This window comes from Leptinotarsa decemlineata, unplaced genomic scaffold, assembly GCF_025532065.1.
Source record: "Leptinotarsa decemlineata unplaced genomic scaffold, Ldec_3_MD MMD2_tig00000035_RagTag_RagTag, whole genome shotgun sequence".
NCBI lineage: Eukaryota > Metazoa > Arthropoda > Insecta > Coleoptera > Chrysomelidae > Leptinotarsa > Leptinotarsa decemlineata.
Window position 1 is genome coordinate 23,995,106 of NW_027412540.1, and position 16,471 is coordinate 24,011,576.

The following is a 16,471-nucleotide window of genomic DNA, read 5'->3' on the forward strand; positions in this document are numbered from 1 at the left end:
TTTCGTTGACATTAGGGACGAATAAAATAATATAATAAATGACACTTTTTGTCTCTGATGACAGCAAGTTCATGAAAAAATCAATCGACAATGTGAACAAATACATGAATTAACGTATTCTAAAATCACTTTATCGTGAGCTTTTCACTAAACCATTTTACAATTCTTGAATCTATTGATTTCTAAACATTCTAGAAGATTGAATTTTAAATATTCTCTTCTGAATGTAATACATCATATTCATGATTGAACTCATGTCCTTCTGCTGAAAGGTGGTTTACAAATGTGGAATTGGTCTTTCTATTCACAAAACACCTTCTATGCTCTTTAATCCTTTGGGAAAATGTTCCACCTGTTTGGCCAATATACAGTTCTGGGCAAGAGCCACAAGTCGGCTTATATACTTCTGATCTATCCCATACCAAAGTTACGTCTTTATTGTTTTTAATAAATCAACTCAGACTATTATTCGTTCTGTAAGCTACGTTTACGTATTCTTTCTTCAAAAAACGGCAATTTTATTGGTTGGTTCACCCAAATATGCCAATGTCCTATAACAATATCACAGCTGAGAAGAAAGAAGAGGAAACACAGAATCCAGATTGTTTCAATAATGAGCATTTTCTTCAGATTCAAACCGAATATAAAACCGTTTTACTTCGAATAGTTCCTGTCACTGTCATCGGCCCCAAAAAGTCAATGAAAACATATGCGCTCTTCGATGAAGGAAGCACGGTTACTTTAATGGACTCCAAACTTGCCGAGGAGATAGGAGTGGATGGAGTAAATGATCCATTGAAAATGTATTGGACCCATTGTACTTCTTATACAGGCGACCAATCGAAACGTGTCGATTTGAAAATTCAGGGAACGCTCAATCAGGAAATTTTTGACATGTCAAACGTAAGAACAGTTTGAAATTTGAAACTTCCTGTTCATTCTGTAGATGTCAAAAATTCAGCGACAACTTGGAATCATCTGTCACGAATTCCATTGGTCAATCTCAGAAATGGAAAACCGCTGATTCTGATTGGCCAGGGCCACATCGATTTAACAACAGCCAGAGATGATATACAGGGGCCTCCCAAATGAACCTAGGTCCTGAGGTGCCGTGTCCCTGTGGCTATGGAGAGCCTGAAACGGCAGAGCACGTGATTGAGAGATGTATGGACGGAGATAGGACATGATACAGGATTGTGGGAGTGGAAAGAGAACATGGAGCGTACGAATGGAGAAATGACATTGAGGGATATGAATGGGAAGTGGAATTAATGGATAAGGTTTGTTAATGAATGGGCGGAGAACGTGGTGAAGGATGAGAGAGACGAATGAATGGTAAGCTGCTGGCTTACTGAGGTGTTGGTAGTGGACCAAGTTGACATAGAGCCGTCACTGAGAGGTGGTAGTGGCAGACTCAGTCCGGGAAGGCCAATAAGTTGGTAGTTGTAGCAAACTCCGTCGAAATTAGTTGTTTTTGGGCTGGGTGAATTTTGAATTTTGTTCTGCTGTTTTTTTTCTTTTCTTTTCGGGATATTAAAAACTGTGTTTGAATAATTTTCTTATAATGTGCTTCTTATTGAAATTATTAGTACTTTATATATTTGGAACTATATGGGATAATAAAAAATATGGGTTTTCTATTCCGCTAATTTCTTCCCCTCGTGTGTGCGACGTTTCTACACGTCGTGTCACAGGAAGTGGGGGGGGGGAGAGTTCGGAAGAGTAGGGCTTCCTCTGGTAGTGGTGGCGCTAGATAGAAGGAAGATGACAGTTGTAAGGCCTTCGGGCTTGGTCAACGCAGGCGAAGGCGTTATTCATGTCTGTGAAAGTGTGCAAGATAATCCGAGGCAGGCGATTTCTCGGCAGGCGATTTCTCACAAAAACTCAGCCTTTCGCAGACCACAATTTTGCGTCGTGACTTGGATCTGCATCGTTATAAAATTCAACTGACCTAGGAACTGATGGTAAACGACCATATACAACGACGTTTGTTCGTTGAGCAGATGGCAAGTGACCCTAATTTTCTTAGAAAAATCATCTTCAGCGATGAGACCCATTCCTAGATGAACGGGTACGTGAGCAAACAAAATTGTCGAATTTGGAACAATAACACTCCAGATGAGATCCAAGAGCGTCCAATGCATTCCAAAAAAGTCACTGTATGGTGTGGATTTTTGGCTGGCGGCGTCACCGCTCAATATTTCTTTAAGAACACATTGGCCAGGCCATCACTGACAACGGCGAGCCCTATAGGTCGATGATAACCAATCTCTCTTGGCCTCAATTGGATGATCTGGACACCAACGACATGGGGTGATGTGAATTGGCCACCAAGATCGTGCGATTTCACCCCATTCGACTTTTTCATGTGAGGGTTTGTTACGTCAGCAGGTGTATGCCAATAAGCCACAACCCACAATATAACCCATGCCATTGGTCAAATTCAGCCTGATTTATTCGCCAGCCATGGAAAATTAGACGTTTCGGTTGTGTTTCCCCCCTGAGAAGCCGTGGTGGATACTTAAACGATGTTATATTCAACACATTAATAGGTCTTACAAACGAATAAAAATATTAGGTGATTTTACTCACACACTTTGTTTTGTTTAAATTTAAAGATATAAAGCGCTTAATGAAATACGATATAGAAAGCCCCAGAAAAAGTATTTTCTGAACAATAGGCCATCCTTTGATGATAAAACGCCAAGAATATCAATCTTGGAAAAGATGCATAGGTATTGCCGAAGGATAATTTTCCAATGAAAGAAGCAATAAATTTTCATAATAGTAATGAAAATGTTATAAAGATACGATGTGCAACGAATATATTAAACATTGTGGTCGATAATATCGCATGTGTCCAAGTATCACTTTAACGGCGTTTTCAAATCGTTCGAATGTGTTGAGAATATTAAATTCGTTCAGGATATAATGAGCAACTTATAGTTTTCTTGGACAGATGTCAGGACATCGTGTAAGAATATATTTTTTATTAACTCTACTGCATTGTGCTTCAGTAAATATAAAACGAGTATTAATGACTGAACACAAACAATATCGTCAAAATGTAATAACATCGTAAATATCTTAAGTAATTGAGTTCAAAACATAATTCATTTATTTTTCTCTACCCGGGCAATAAAACTCTGGAATAGTGATATTTTTCAATATAGATATTTATGATTCCCTTATAAAAAAGAAATAAAATTCAACAGGCAGAACAGAACAGAAATCCTGTTCTGCCTCTCTCTGCAACTGTCGCTGCAAGCAGCAATAACTGCAAATCTATGATTTTGTCTCATTCTGTTTGGAAGTCTTCATCACCACTTTTTGTTACAGAAGCTTTTTATTAGAAATAGTCGAGTTCAAATGGTGCATTCATAATCAGACCTAGTACCCACGAGAATAACTGATGAGACCTATAGCAGATCGAAACATTGCTTTTGTTCAAATTTGTGAAAATGTTGTTATGAACTGATTAACATGTGCTTTCCGCTTGTATTAACGATCACAGATCAAAGCTGAGCCATTTATTGCTCGCCTTGGATCACAAGTGCTTTACTTTTGGGTTTTTGGAGTAAACGCTACACAGAAACAAAAAACGATTCCGTAATTGGCGATCATGACAAAGCTCAGTTCTGCAAGAGTTTTATTTCACATCAGCAAATATTTTTTACAGAAAATCTCTTTAGATGTGTAGAGCATTCACAGAAGTTTCTTCCAGACAAAAAATTGGAAAAATCTCCCGAAACAACTGCTTGTATCTGTATACCATCCCGTGGGTTGGGCTACCTATCAGGCGCGTCCACAGGTAGCGGATGGGGGAACGGCCAGGGGACTGGAGACCCTGTCCGGGAAGCCAATGTGGCCTTACAGACGAGGTCACCGGACTACTGGTCAGTGGCAGAAATAAGTAGGGTGAGGGGAACTAAAACCCCCAAAAGCCTTTGCGTAACATGCCACCGTGGACCAACCTACCCAAGCTAAGGTGTAAGGAATCGTGCTAACAGCTGAATGGCCGCAGGGTGATATGCGGTTATGAATGATCCCTTTGGGGAACTGGGCAAAACCTCATTGTAATCAGCCTTCCTCTGGTAATGCGGGGCTCTGCCAGAGGTGACAAACTCTTCCCTTGTAACTCATGGGAACATACATATATGAAACAAACAAAACAGACACAACAAAAACCAATCCCGAGGCTGGACAGAAGTGATCACCTTAATCTAAGGCGCTGGCGGGGGATGAACAGAAATATCCAGATCACCTCGTGATCTTCTATGTCCAGCTATGCTATGAAGCGACGCTTTTGCGGCGCCGAGGCCAAAAGGAGAAAGAGAGCGAAAGTGGTAGCAACTATAAGTGCACCCTCCTCCTTCCCCAGCAAGGGCACTTCCTGCGGCGGGCGCCAAGATCTCCGCCTTGAATAAAGGCAAGGAACCGGCTGCCCCTGCAGGAAAGCGCCCTCACTTAAACAACTCCACCCAGGAAGGTTGAAGAAGCCGCGCAACGACAGTAATGTCGCTGCACCTTCCAAAACCTTCGCGGAGGCCGCCGTGAGATACCTCAAGGTTGCCAAAGAGAGTGTGTGTTCGGCGAGTCTTGGCCTACACCTGCCGATATAAAGGAGGTGTCTCCTAGTGACCTGTCCACCTTCTTGGAAAAGACAGGATGGACAACTCCTCGGGAGGATATACAATGGGTCACATGTGGCTGAGTGCTGTGTGTATACACTCACCTTCCCTATTATATACATACATACATTCATCTGTATAACATTTTCTTCCATTTTGTATTGTTATGTTTTCCTCGAGGGTTTACCAATGATTGACTTCACTGAAAAATAACCAAAGTCAACTTTATTTCACTTTTAATACAACAAAACACTTCAGCCAAAATTTCAACTATTATTCGAATGTCTATCGCCTTATTAGATCGCTCCACGTACCGCACTATCACTTCCACTTGACTGGGTCGATAGGCGAGTGGATGGCTCTTATATTTGGCAATCAAAGGCGAATATTTCAGTTGTCAATCAACAACATTGACATAATTTCATATTTCAAAACTTCTTTGACATCTGTCGAAGAAGTAAAGAAATAAGCTCTCAAAAAAGGAATAACTGCGTATATATTCAAATTTTTATCCATTTCTGAAGACGGAGACAGATTTTGGCCTCCGAAACGTAAAAGATAAGTATTATTTCTTAACAATTTTTTTGATAGGCAAAATTGTTAAATACGACAAGTTACTCATAAATAGAAGATTTTTCTTTGTGAAAAATACTTTGATTTTTACGCAGTAACTTATCGGGGTAAACTAAAAAGTTTGCCCTTCTACACTTGTATAAAGTTCTCCATTATAATTTTTATATTTTTTCAGATTGTGGAAGGTAACAATTACCCAAAAAAAGGTCGATAAAAAACTGATTTTTTTCCTCCACAAAAAATAACTTTCGTTGAATATCACAATTAAATTATGGCTATCAGTGGCGGTCGGCGTTACTTTCTTTAGGGCAAGTTTTACAACAGTATCTATAAGAAATATGTGTGCAAGATCTACATATCGTCGTGTTGAAAAAAATATGTTGAAATCTGTTTTTTCGTTAACCAGCTATCGCACCCATACGAAAGACAACTCTCCAATGTCAAAACTTGTGCGAGCTATGAACTAACAAGGTCTTACCTTTCAATGTGTGATTCCTAATTTATTGAGAATGATAGTAGAAAGTAGAAGGAAGCCATAAACACATTTATTTCAAATAAAGAATTTCTTCTGAAAATATCGTCTTCTCGATTCGGGAAATTTAATTTTCATTTTTTTCATCTTTTGAATGATGCTGAATATTCTGAGCAGAAGACTGAATTCCACTAACTTGTTTCTATGCGAACATTTCCTAAAACGAGCATGAGAAAAGTGCGATTGACCTAAATTCAACAGTGGAAAGGAAAAAGGAAAATTGATTGTTCAACCACATCTCAGTATGTCGTCGTCACCGTTCTCAATTTAGAGCGATAATTTACGGAGTGAGTGGCGCCATGGGATAGTGACAAAAAATCAATATCCCTGTATTTACTGAGCCCTGACAGCTTCATATTCACAAACCGAAGGAATATTTATGTCATAGATGAAAACATTTTCTGTAATAGCCGTGCATTTTTTATTGAGTTTTCTTGTTTGTCTATTCGTTTATTTTTTTGGTGTGAATTTTAAACCGAATAACTAGTTTGAAATATAGTTTTTGAGTCGAGGACAACCCGACAAAGCTGAAGTTTTAGTAATATTAATGGTGAAAGGTGAATTACTGAAAATATCTTTGATGGTCAAGCAGACATCAATCCACCGTAAAATGCCTCCAGAGAAGAAAAAGCAAAATTGACGACATAAGCTTCACTATATGTTTACTAGATTAGACAAGTTATCTTAATGTTACTGATTATAAATACTCTACCCAAACATGTGGGACATAATCATAAGCTGAAGAAACAGCCTTTTGTGTTAAATCACCACATATGACTTCGTTATTATTTAATTGTTCAACCTAAGTTAATTTAATAATTTTTATAATGTAGGTACTACTTTGTCAAAATCACTAAGTGTGTCTCATATTCTTTTTCTTTGTAGCTGTTTCTTGTTTTACTGAAGATCGGTAGCTTACTCCACTCGAAACATCAATTTCTGACATACAAATATATATGTATAAATTTCGTGGAGACAACATTGTTTTGATTCTGATCCTATCTTGTTTTAATTGAAAATGGGATTCTTTTTAAGAGAGATTAGAGTAAGTTATTTTTGAAGAAGTGTGTAATGTAATCAAATACCCTGTCTGTTCAAAAAATAAGGTGAATTTTCATTTTTTTCAAAAAGTATTTATATATTTATCAATTTCTCTTTCGTCCCCTTCGAAGTAGTCCCCCTCAAATATTATAATACACTCGTGCCAGCGTTTTTTCCAATTCTCGAATCAATTCTGATTTGTACTCTTTGTTAGTTCCTTGACCTCTATCAGCGATTCGTTTTTATCTCCTCAATCATCACAAAACGCCATCTCTACATGGGCCTATTCAATCTTGGGAACGCGAAAAAATCGGAGGATACCAAATCTGGAGAATATGGTGGCTGAGGCATGATTATGGTGTTTCTTTTGGCCCAAAAATTACGAGCAAGCAATGATAAGTGTGCAGGTGCAATATCGCAAGCAGCGCATAGTTCTTATTGAGCGTACGACCATGTGAAGAAAACTTTTGATGCACTAATCCATGGAGCAAAACCTTGACATTTTATCAAACTTGCCGATTTTTTTTAGTTTTGGCTCTTCTGGGCTTTTCCATTTGAACGATTGGACTTTGGTTTCGATGTTATAAACTATATATTCACGATTCGTTACCAGTTATGACCTTTTTAAGCAAACCTTGATCGCCGTTGGCGTCATTCAACAATTCCTGGGCGATGCTCATGCGACGGTTTTTCTGGTCGAAATTCAGCCATTTTAGAACGAACTTCTCTGCCACACGCTTCATGCCCTGAATTTCCGATAAAATTGCCTGGCCTGAGCCAATCGATATGCCGACATCCTCAGCAATTTCTCTAATAGTGATTCGACAGTTCTCCATAACAATTGTCTTTCACTTTCATTGGTTGTTGATGTGCTGGGGCTTCCAGGGAGAGCGTCGGTATTCACAGCTCTGCGAAAAGCTTGTACCGCTTGTAAATATTTGTATGACTCAGAGTGCAATCACCGTATGACACTGTCAATATTTCAAGTGTTTTTTGAGTATTCAATTCCATTTTTCACACAGAATTTGATGCAGATTCTTTGATCCACTTGATTCGATAGCAGAAAATCGCCGAACAGGCTAAAAACTTCTAACTTTCTTGCCTGTCACCAACAAAATAAATATGCTAAACAGCTCCCGTGGATTGGGCTAATTACCAGGCGCGTCCCCAGGTGGCGGATAGGGGAATGGCCAGAGGACTGGAGGCCCTATCCGGGAAGCCAATGTGGCCTAACGGACGGGGTTGACGGACTTCTGGTCAGTGGCAGAAATAAGTAGGGTGAGGGGAACTGAAACTTCCCAAAAGCCTTCGCAAAACATGCCACCGTGGATCAGCCTACCCAAGCTAAGGTGTAAGGAATCGTGCTGACAGCTGAATGGCCGCAGGGTGATAAGCGGTTACGCACGATCCTCTTGGGGAACTGGACGAAACCTCTCATCGTAATCAACCTATCTCTGGTAGTGCGGGGCTCTGCCAGAGGTGACCAACTCTTGCCTTTCTACTCGTGGGGACACACATGAATAAATCAAACACAAAAGTAGAGACAACAGAAACAAAAACCAATCCTGAGGCTGGACAGAAGTGCTCACCTCAATCTAAGGCGGTGGCTGGGGATGAACAGAAATGTCCACGCCAATCGACCGCTTGGTATGAGGCTGGACATAGCAGGTCCCCTCGTGATGTAATACAAAGGCCAAGGCGTAAGCGCATTTGCGGCACAGATGCCAAAAGGAGAAAGAGAGCGAAGGAGGCAGGAGTGGCAGCAACTATAAGTGCACTCTTCTTCCCACCTCCCCCCCCACTCCACCTCCAACAGCAAGGGCACTTCCTGCGGCGGGCGCCAACAGCCTTGAAAAAAGGCAAGGAACCGGCTGCCCCTGTAGGAAAGCTTCCTCATTCGTGCACCGCCATGGAGGAAACCCCAAGAAGGTTGAAGAAGCCGCGCAACGATAATAATGTCGCTGCACCCTTCAAAACCTTCGCGGAGGCCACCGTGAGACACCTCAAGGTTGCCAAAGGGAGTGTGTGTTGGCGAGTCTTGGCCTACACCTGCTAATATAAAGGAGATGTCTCCTAGTGGCCTGTCCATCTTTCTGGAAAGGACAGGATGGAGGATGACCAAGGAGGACAAGTCCTCGGGAGAATGTACAATGGGTCACATGTAGCCTAAGTGTTGTGGGGTCACACTCACCCTCTCTACTCTACAGATACAGATGCTAAACAGCTGAAACTCTGAACATATATTCCAGACGAGTGTACCAACTCTTCAAAAATATGTGTACATCATGCACAGAAGTTTGTTTCATATGTAGACTGGAAGAAGAGGTTTCTGTGCGAATTAATGTTCATATATTTGAAAGTAGTTGTTGAGGATGGATTTTTTCCAGTTTATAAATGGAAGAAACTTTCGTGCCTGATCTACAAATTTTTGAGTAGTTTTAATTGATGTATTCAGTTACTTCATTAATTTCTTTGATATATTATCACTTTCTGTATGATGATAGAGAAGTAGAAAGTTGTAGAACTCGTTCCCAAACGTTCTTGATTCATGTTTTCACTGGGAAGCACAAGTAAAGCGGAAAATTCTTTACTTGGGAGCGTTGTCTGTTGGAATGTGGCTGTTTACTTTGGATTGAATCATTACAGAATATATTCACTTGGAAAATAATCTTTAGGAAATTTATAACTACAGTTTACCGCATGAAAATCATCTCATAATTTTACGGTATAGTCGAAGTAACCAATATAGTAATTCTTGAAGCTTCGGCGAACTCAAAGGCCAAAAAAACCAATACAAAGGAATTATGCCTCTACGAATTAGTCCACTTGACTGAAGAATTGGCGGTTCGAATCATTACGCAGACTTTTTCCTGCGTAATGATTCCAATAGCGCTGGTGAACAATGCGAAAAAGAGATACCAGTGAATAAAATTCGGATGCATTTGAATATTGAAATACAGAGAGTATGTTTCAATGGGGAAAACAAACTATTACAAGCAACATCAGATTTGACCGAAATTCCTTCCTCAACTGTAAGTAAGATAGTCAAAAACAAACCTTATGAATGCAAGATGCGATTTTATGTGGGATTACCAAAACCTTCAGATGTTCATCTAATAAAATCATTAAAGAAAACAATATACGACTGTTACAAAAGCAATGAAATCATAAAGAAGAAACACTTCCGGCCATAACGTGAGCTGCTGTGACAAAACTCTTCAGAATTGGATACAGAAACTAGGATTTAGATTTAAAATTATAAACAAACGTCAAGCAGTTATGGAAAGCAGAAGAATAGTGGAATTGCGTAACATATACTTAGAACAAATTGCAAATATAGACAAGAAGAACGGCAAATTTTTTATTTGGACGAAATTTGGTATGACACTCACGACACAGTTACGAAAGGGTGGACTGATGGTTAGAGAATGTGTACGCGTAACATGCCTGCAAATAAAGGATCGCGACTAATCATTGTGTATTGCGGAGGAAGTAAAGCAGGAAAAGGGAAACATCCATCCCTATAAATTGAGACACAGAGTTCGAACTAATCAGTGTGGTTGAAAAAAAAAAACAGATATCACCAGAAGATGGCAAATGAGACTTTGCCGAAACGTTGTAAAAATAATCCTAATGGGGATTATTTTGGGCCAAAAGCCCGAAACACGTGTCTGTGGTTTGCCACTTCCTTGAGTGCTATGTCCGATTAAAAAACTCCTTTATCTATATCAAGACACTCGATAACCTTCGTATTTATATTATTTCCTGGACCCGGATGTCACGCAGGTAGCTATAGCTGCCTCCGTGGTGTTTTTATAGTTTTCTTGTAAACACAAGATCTATTAAGTGAAACCACAAATATGCGGCTGGCTTCTGCTGGTGGCTCCGTGCATTTGTATTTATTTCTTCTGGTAACCAAGTGTTGCCCATCTTTACACTTGGCTGCACCATACTGATGATGGCCAAAAGCCCGAAACACGTGTCTATGGTTTGCCACACGATTAAAAAACTCCTTTATCTATATCAAGACACTCGATAACCTTCGTATTTATATATATATATATATATATATATATATATATATATATATATATATATATATATATATATATATATATATATTTTTCGATTAACAAAATTAGTTAGCTCCCTAACTATTTTATTAAAGGGGAACTGCTGGAAGGTAGAGGGCACCATATCGTAAACTTGAATTATACAAGTGAAGTCTTATAGGAAACCGTACGGCTCGCATTTCATTTTTTTAACCTCTACTGTACCTCTAATGTTTTTCAAATCTTTTTGATCATGTACATTTCTATATTTACTACATTCAGTAATCAAACTCACGCTGTTAAATCACTCCCATTTCAAATTCAAGATAATTTCAACAAACATGTGGGCAGCTGGTGTATGATTTCATGAACTTGAATGTTTTCTCTCTGTATTGATGCTGTAATACGATCCCGGAGGCTAAATGGAAATCCCAACTGGAATGCATCAAAATATACGATGCTACACAATACCGAATCATAACCACCCATAATCCTCTTTGTATAATCTAATACATTCGGTACGTTAAGCACTTTTTTCGATAGTTATCGCATTATTCATATGGAAGGAGCCTTCATGGCCATAAAAGGGCAATTACCAGAGTTACTGTAGGGAACCGGAGATAGCTGGAGGTATTGGGGAAAGTTCGTTCTCGTCTCAAGTTCCATTCGGATTTATTCCTCCGACTCCGTCGCCATAGAAACTTCATTTTTGCGCCTTTCTATGTAAATTGTTACAAGAATTGATGATGCTGTATTTTGGGTATGGAGTCTCCGACGGTTCGAAGAGTTTTATTGGGGGAATCTGGAGTTTGGGTTGTCTTTGTTGTGATTTATAACAGTTACGATAGCAACTCGTACTCTTCATTTCCCTATTGGAGATTGGAACAGACGATAAAGGGAGTTGTTGTGAAGCAGATATGAAAAATAATTGAAAAATTACTCAGAAGTTGACAAAATGGTAAGAGCTGAGGTCTTCAGTGTCGATATTTTTCGGGTTTAAAAGTCGGCAATTTTTGGAATTTTTTCCTGACGTTTCGTTGGCGCCAGTGGCTAGGATCTTCAGAGATTTATACATCTTGAGTTAATGACTCCGATGACAGTCATGTATAAACTCCTGAAAAAGCCAGCCACACACGCCAGCCAAACGTCAGGAAAAAATTCCAAACATCAACGGCTTTCAAACCCGAAAAATAATGACTACTCAGAAGTTTTTACCGAATCCAATAAAAGCCTGAAAATCCAAAAAAAAAAGAAATCAAGGAATTGACCGTGATAGTCCTGACGGAAATTCTTACTGAAGAACATTTGAAAAGTGTAATGATTGTCATATATTTTCTACGCGAAATATATTTGCTGTCAGTCATATCTGTAACTGTAGAGTAGGGAGGGTGAGTGAAACCATGTGACCCATTGTAAATCCTCCCAAGGAGTTGTCCTCCTAGGTCATCGTCCATCCTGTCCTTTCCAGGAAGGTGCGCAGGTCACTGGGATACATTTCCTTTATATCGGCAGGCGTAGGCCAAGATTCTTACTATTCACACATCCTGCATAGATGTGTGTCCACTAGCCCCATATTATGGAGGTGTTTCCTCAGTTGACAGTGACCAGTCAGAAATCCTACTGTTAAGCATAGATTTTTCCTGGTCATCGCCAGATATTTTTTCGGCGCCAGCTTCCCAGGGTCGCCCAAGGTGATCCTGGCAAGACTGCAGCTTTTGTTTCCATCCCATCTCTTTAGGGATTGAGCATGAGTGTAACATTTGGCTGGTTCCGCAATTGTCGAAGTCATCAGCCCGTAGGTGTCACTGGGTCCTAAAATTCTCAGTCCAGCCGCTTGCTTCGGCTGAAGAGTCGGCAATGTGATTACCTTTACTCCTGTCGTGCCCTTTAACCCACCTTAGGATAATGTTATTATCTACCGAGGCTTTGGCTAAATCTTGGTGACATTCTAGTACTAGCCCTAAGGTTACACGTTGTGCTGATGTCAGTGATGTCAGTCATAAATCAGTCATACAAATTTTTAGGCTGCATGATACAGCTAAAAACAGTTGTTGGAGCATGATATCGCAGCCCACGTTACAAAATAGCTTCTTCAGCTCAGCCGAATGAACATTAATATGCCAAAAAATTCAGAACACACATATTGTCTCAATGAATGGTATAGAGTCGGGTTAAAGGAAAAATACCCTTCACAAACATTTTTTCACCTCGAAGCAATTTTCAAAAAGTATAGCTACACTCCTCAAGTGTTGACACTCTATAATGATTTTGTGACTTGACGTCAAGTTCTCAATCTGTCTACTCCCAAGCGAGGACTATGGGTCCTCTCTTGTCCTGAGGCTCTGATCTTGTGTTTATACGAGGTTGCATATCTTGATGAGGATCTAGAGATGATTTCGAATTAGGGTGAAAGTAAATGCCACAAAAAACCAAGCATCGGCGTTCTCCAAAACCACTAATTGGAAAAACCCAAGAATCCAATATATAGCTTTGCTTCTGTCATCACACTTGTCTCTTCATTGCATTTGGATTCCAGGACAACGGCTGCGGATGCACATCTTCACCGGCAACAGGACGTAAGTGAGGATCTCGAGGTGATTTCGAATTGGGGTGAAAGTAATCAGGTTCAATTCAATTCCACCCAGGAATTGCAAAGGCTGCTTCTCAAAAGCTTGCAACACTATTCCGAACCAGAAAACTGTACAAACCTCAGCAACTTTTGATGCTTCATAAAGCTCAGACCAGACTTACTGAAGCTGCTGGACTGGAGACGCGAACATCACTTGCAACCTCAATAGTCTGAAACATCGAAGAAAGGTTGGAGATTTCTCTCTTTCATACATACTCTCACCGGAAATGTTCGTGTGACTTAGCACATTCGATTCCAGCGAGAGCAGTACATATCAAAAAAACGCGATGGACTGTGGCTGCTTACCGTTTTGAGGTTTAGCCCTGTACACCTCCAACTCCATCGCTCTAAGAGCGTTTCAAGGATTTTCCTGTAGTGCTTGTGTATCGTCTTGAAAAAATATCCCTGGGTAGGTTGATATGGGACCGGCAGTGGAAGTGAGAGTGTGGTTGGTAGTAAAAACGGGGGTGTGCCTTGCCGTAGGGAGGTGGGTGAGAGATGTGTAGCTTTAGTACTAATCATCTCTAATGGGGTCATCTTTGTGAACCATTTCGTTTGTTGAGGCAGTTGGGATATTTTTCAATTTTGATAGCTTCGCGGATTATAGGCTACTGCTACTACTCCTGGCTTGGAGAGTTTTCTCGAAGGCAATGATTCTGGTGCTTTCTGAGCTTATGGCCTGTTTCACGATGTTGTTTGGAGAAGGAAGAGGCTGATTGTGATTTGCGGACAGCAAGCTCATGTTCAAAGACTCCAGATGTAAGTTCTGGAGCAGGTGGAATATGGTATTTTATATATTCCCTGTGCCTCGTTGAATATCGTTACCTAAGATATTACCTTTCTACGTCAGAACGAAATAATTGGTCTCATTTTGTGACCTCCATTGCCTCCATTAACTTGTAATGCACTGTTTGGAACCTTCGGTGTAGTAATGCATATTACTGGAGATTTATCCCAACACCAAATCGTTATTTTCAACACCTCGACACGTGTTTCAAGAGGGAGATTAATATTTCCCTGTAGAGGTTGAATGATTGGGAGTAGAAATCTAGATAATTCATGACTGGCTGTGACTGGCTGTAATTTAGAGCGGTATATTTTTTGTATGTAATTCAAATAGTCCATTTGGTGAGGGAGTCGATGTTAATTCAAAGTCTGGTGTCCTTCCTTTCTATCAATGCCGTGGTATTTCGGGCAATCTCCGAATTAACCCTTCTGAAGCACTTCGTTGATTTTCTGCTCCTAGAGATTGGTATTCATCACAACGGTACCGCCCCCTTGTCTGTAGGTGTGTTAGATGTTGTGAGCTGTTATCTTTTGGCCACGATCTAATCAACTGGGAATCTGGTGGATTCCACTGCATTGATTTCCTCAAATGTGGGTACCGATGTCGGTACAATGACAAAGCCGAAACATTTTCCAAGCAAGGATATCTGTATCTCCATGGCGGGAACTCACCTTGTTGTCACCCTCTTTTAGGTTTTCAATTGTACAGTGTTTCCACACCAACACCCCTTACTTTCGATTGCTGGTATTATCCATGTCTCTATTTTTCATCCCATCACAAATCTATCATTATTCGTATTGACAATCTATGTATTCCATGGATGCCCCTGTTAAGCTATAATAATTGGTAGGTGGATACTTTGATTCATTTCAATCTGTTTTCGAGGCTATTAGGTTAGGTCTAAAGTGAGTGGGTCTATTCGACCCTCCACCGCAAACCGCAAGGGTTCATTGTGGCTTACACCTATTCACACTCGGCCAAATAAACCCAGCTTGTTAACGAAGCCGATTTGTTTTTATGGTGAGTGGTCTTTCATGTCAGATGGTAAGAGTACGGCTCTGCCGTACTCTAAGAACCTGATTCGGTTCCCAGCGGGGCAGACACAAAGTATATGCTCTGCTGTCTCATCATTTTCCAAACAGAGGCGACACACACTGTCTTCCAACAGGACAACATGATCGCGTATACTTTACACTTGAAAGTTCAATGTTGACAAATCTTTACATATTTTCTGTCGTATGTGCTTACTTTATCTTTCTTCAAATCACACAAGTCGAGCATATCTAAATATATGAATATTCTGTGCTTGGTCCTAGTCATTTTGTATATTCCAATGGTAACTTTCACAGAAATCCTCCGAGTTAGAAGTTAACCACGTGGAAGCAAATACTCACTTAATGTTGATAATAAATATAACAGAATTTGTAGGAGGCGGCTATAATAACATCTTCAATTTTATTAACCAGGAAAGTTTCGGAGTAAAAGGTGAACCAAGCTTTTACATAAATTGGCGTAGCACCAAGAATTCCAGTTCCGTCTCGAATATATGCCTTTGGCTCGTTTCACTGAATGGTATCGAATTGAAAACGAATTTTTATAGACGAATATATTGATATTCAAAAAGCGATTGAAGTTGTAAATAGAATAAAATTAATTTGTAGATTTTGTAGATTATATCGGCTGCAGGAAATCATTGGAGAGAACCAGAAGTATAGTTTTTCAGCACCACAATACTAATATTTTAGTCGTGACATTGAAGTTCCGAAATAGTTACAATTCAATATTGTTGGATATTCGGAAGGTTCATGAGTTTGGACGGACTTAATGTTCTTTTTTCGGTTATGTTTGGTTCAAAGGTGAGATCTTCGTATTTTAATTTGATTTTATTAACGTTACATTCGAAGTTTGTTAAAAAATGAGGTGTATATTTGCTAGCTTTGATACTGAATCACATTCATATCAATTCTTTTGCTTTCATTTTCATAGTAAAATTCCTTGAAATGATTCTGTATCACAAATTCAAAACAGTCAAGTCATAGGATTCTTTGGTGTGTCCCTGGCAAATGTCCAACAACGCCCAAGCTTGTGCAATTCAACACGTTCTACTGGTGTCTGTTGTTTTTAAATCGAAAATAGTTCTACTCTTGGTTTTCGGGCCTGCATATTTGTTATTCAACATGTTTCTGGTATTCAACCAGGTTGTAATAAAATTATTAACAACCAGAA

General features: G+C 39.7%; 1 protein-coding gene across 1 annotated transcript in view; it reads right to left on the minus strand.

Moving 5' to 3' along the window:
* LOC111501843 (protein amalgam) overlaps window positions 1–16,471 on the minus strand; it is a 335,770-nt gene that overhangs the window by 80,405 nt on the left and 238,894 nt on the right. The gene's annotated exons all lie outside the window — the stretch shown is intronic.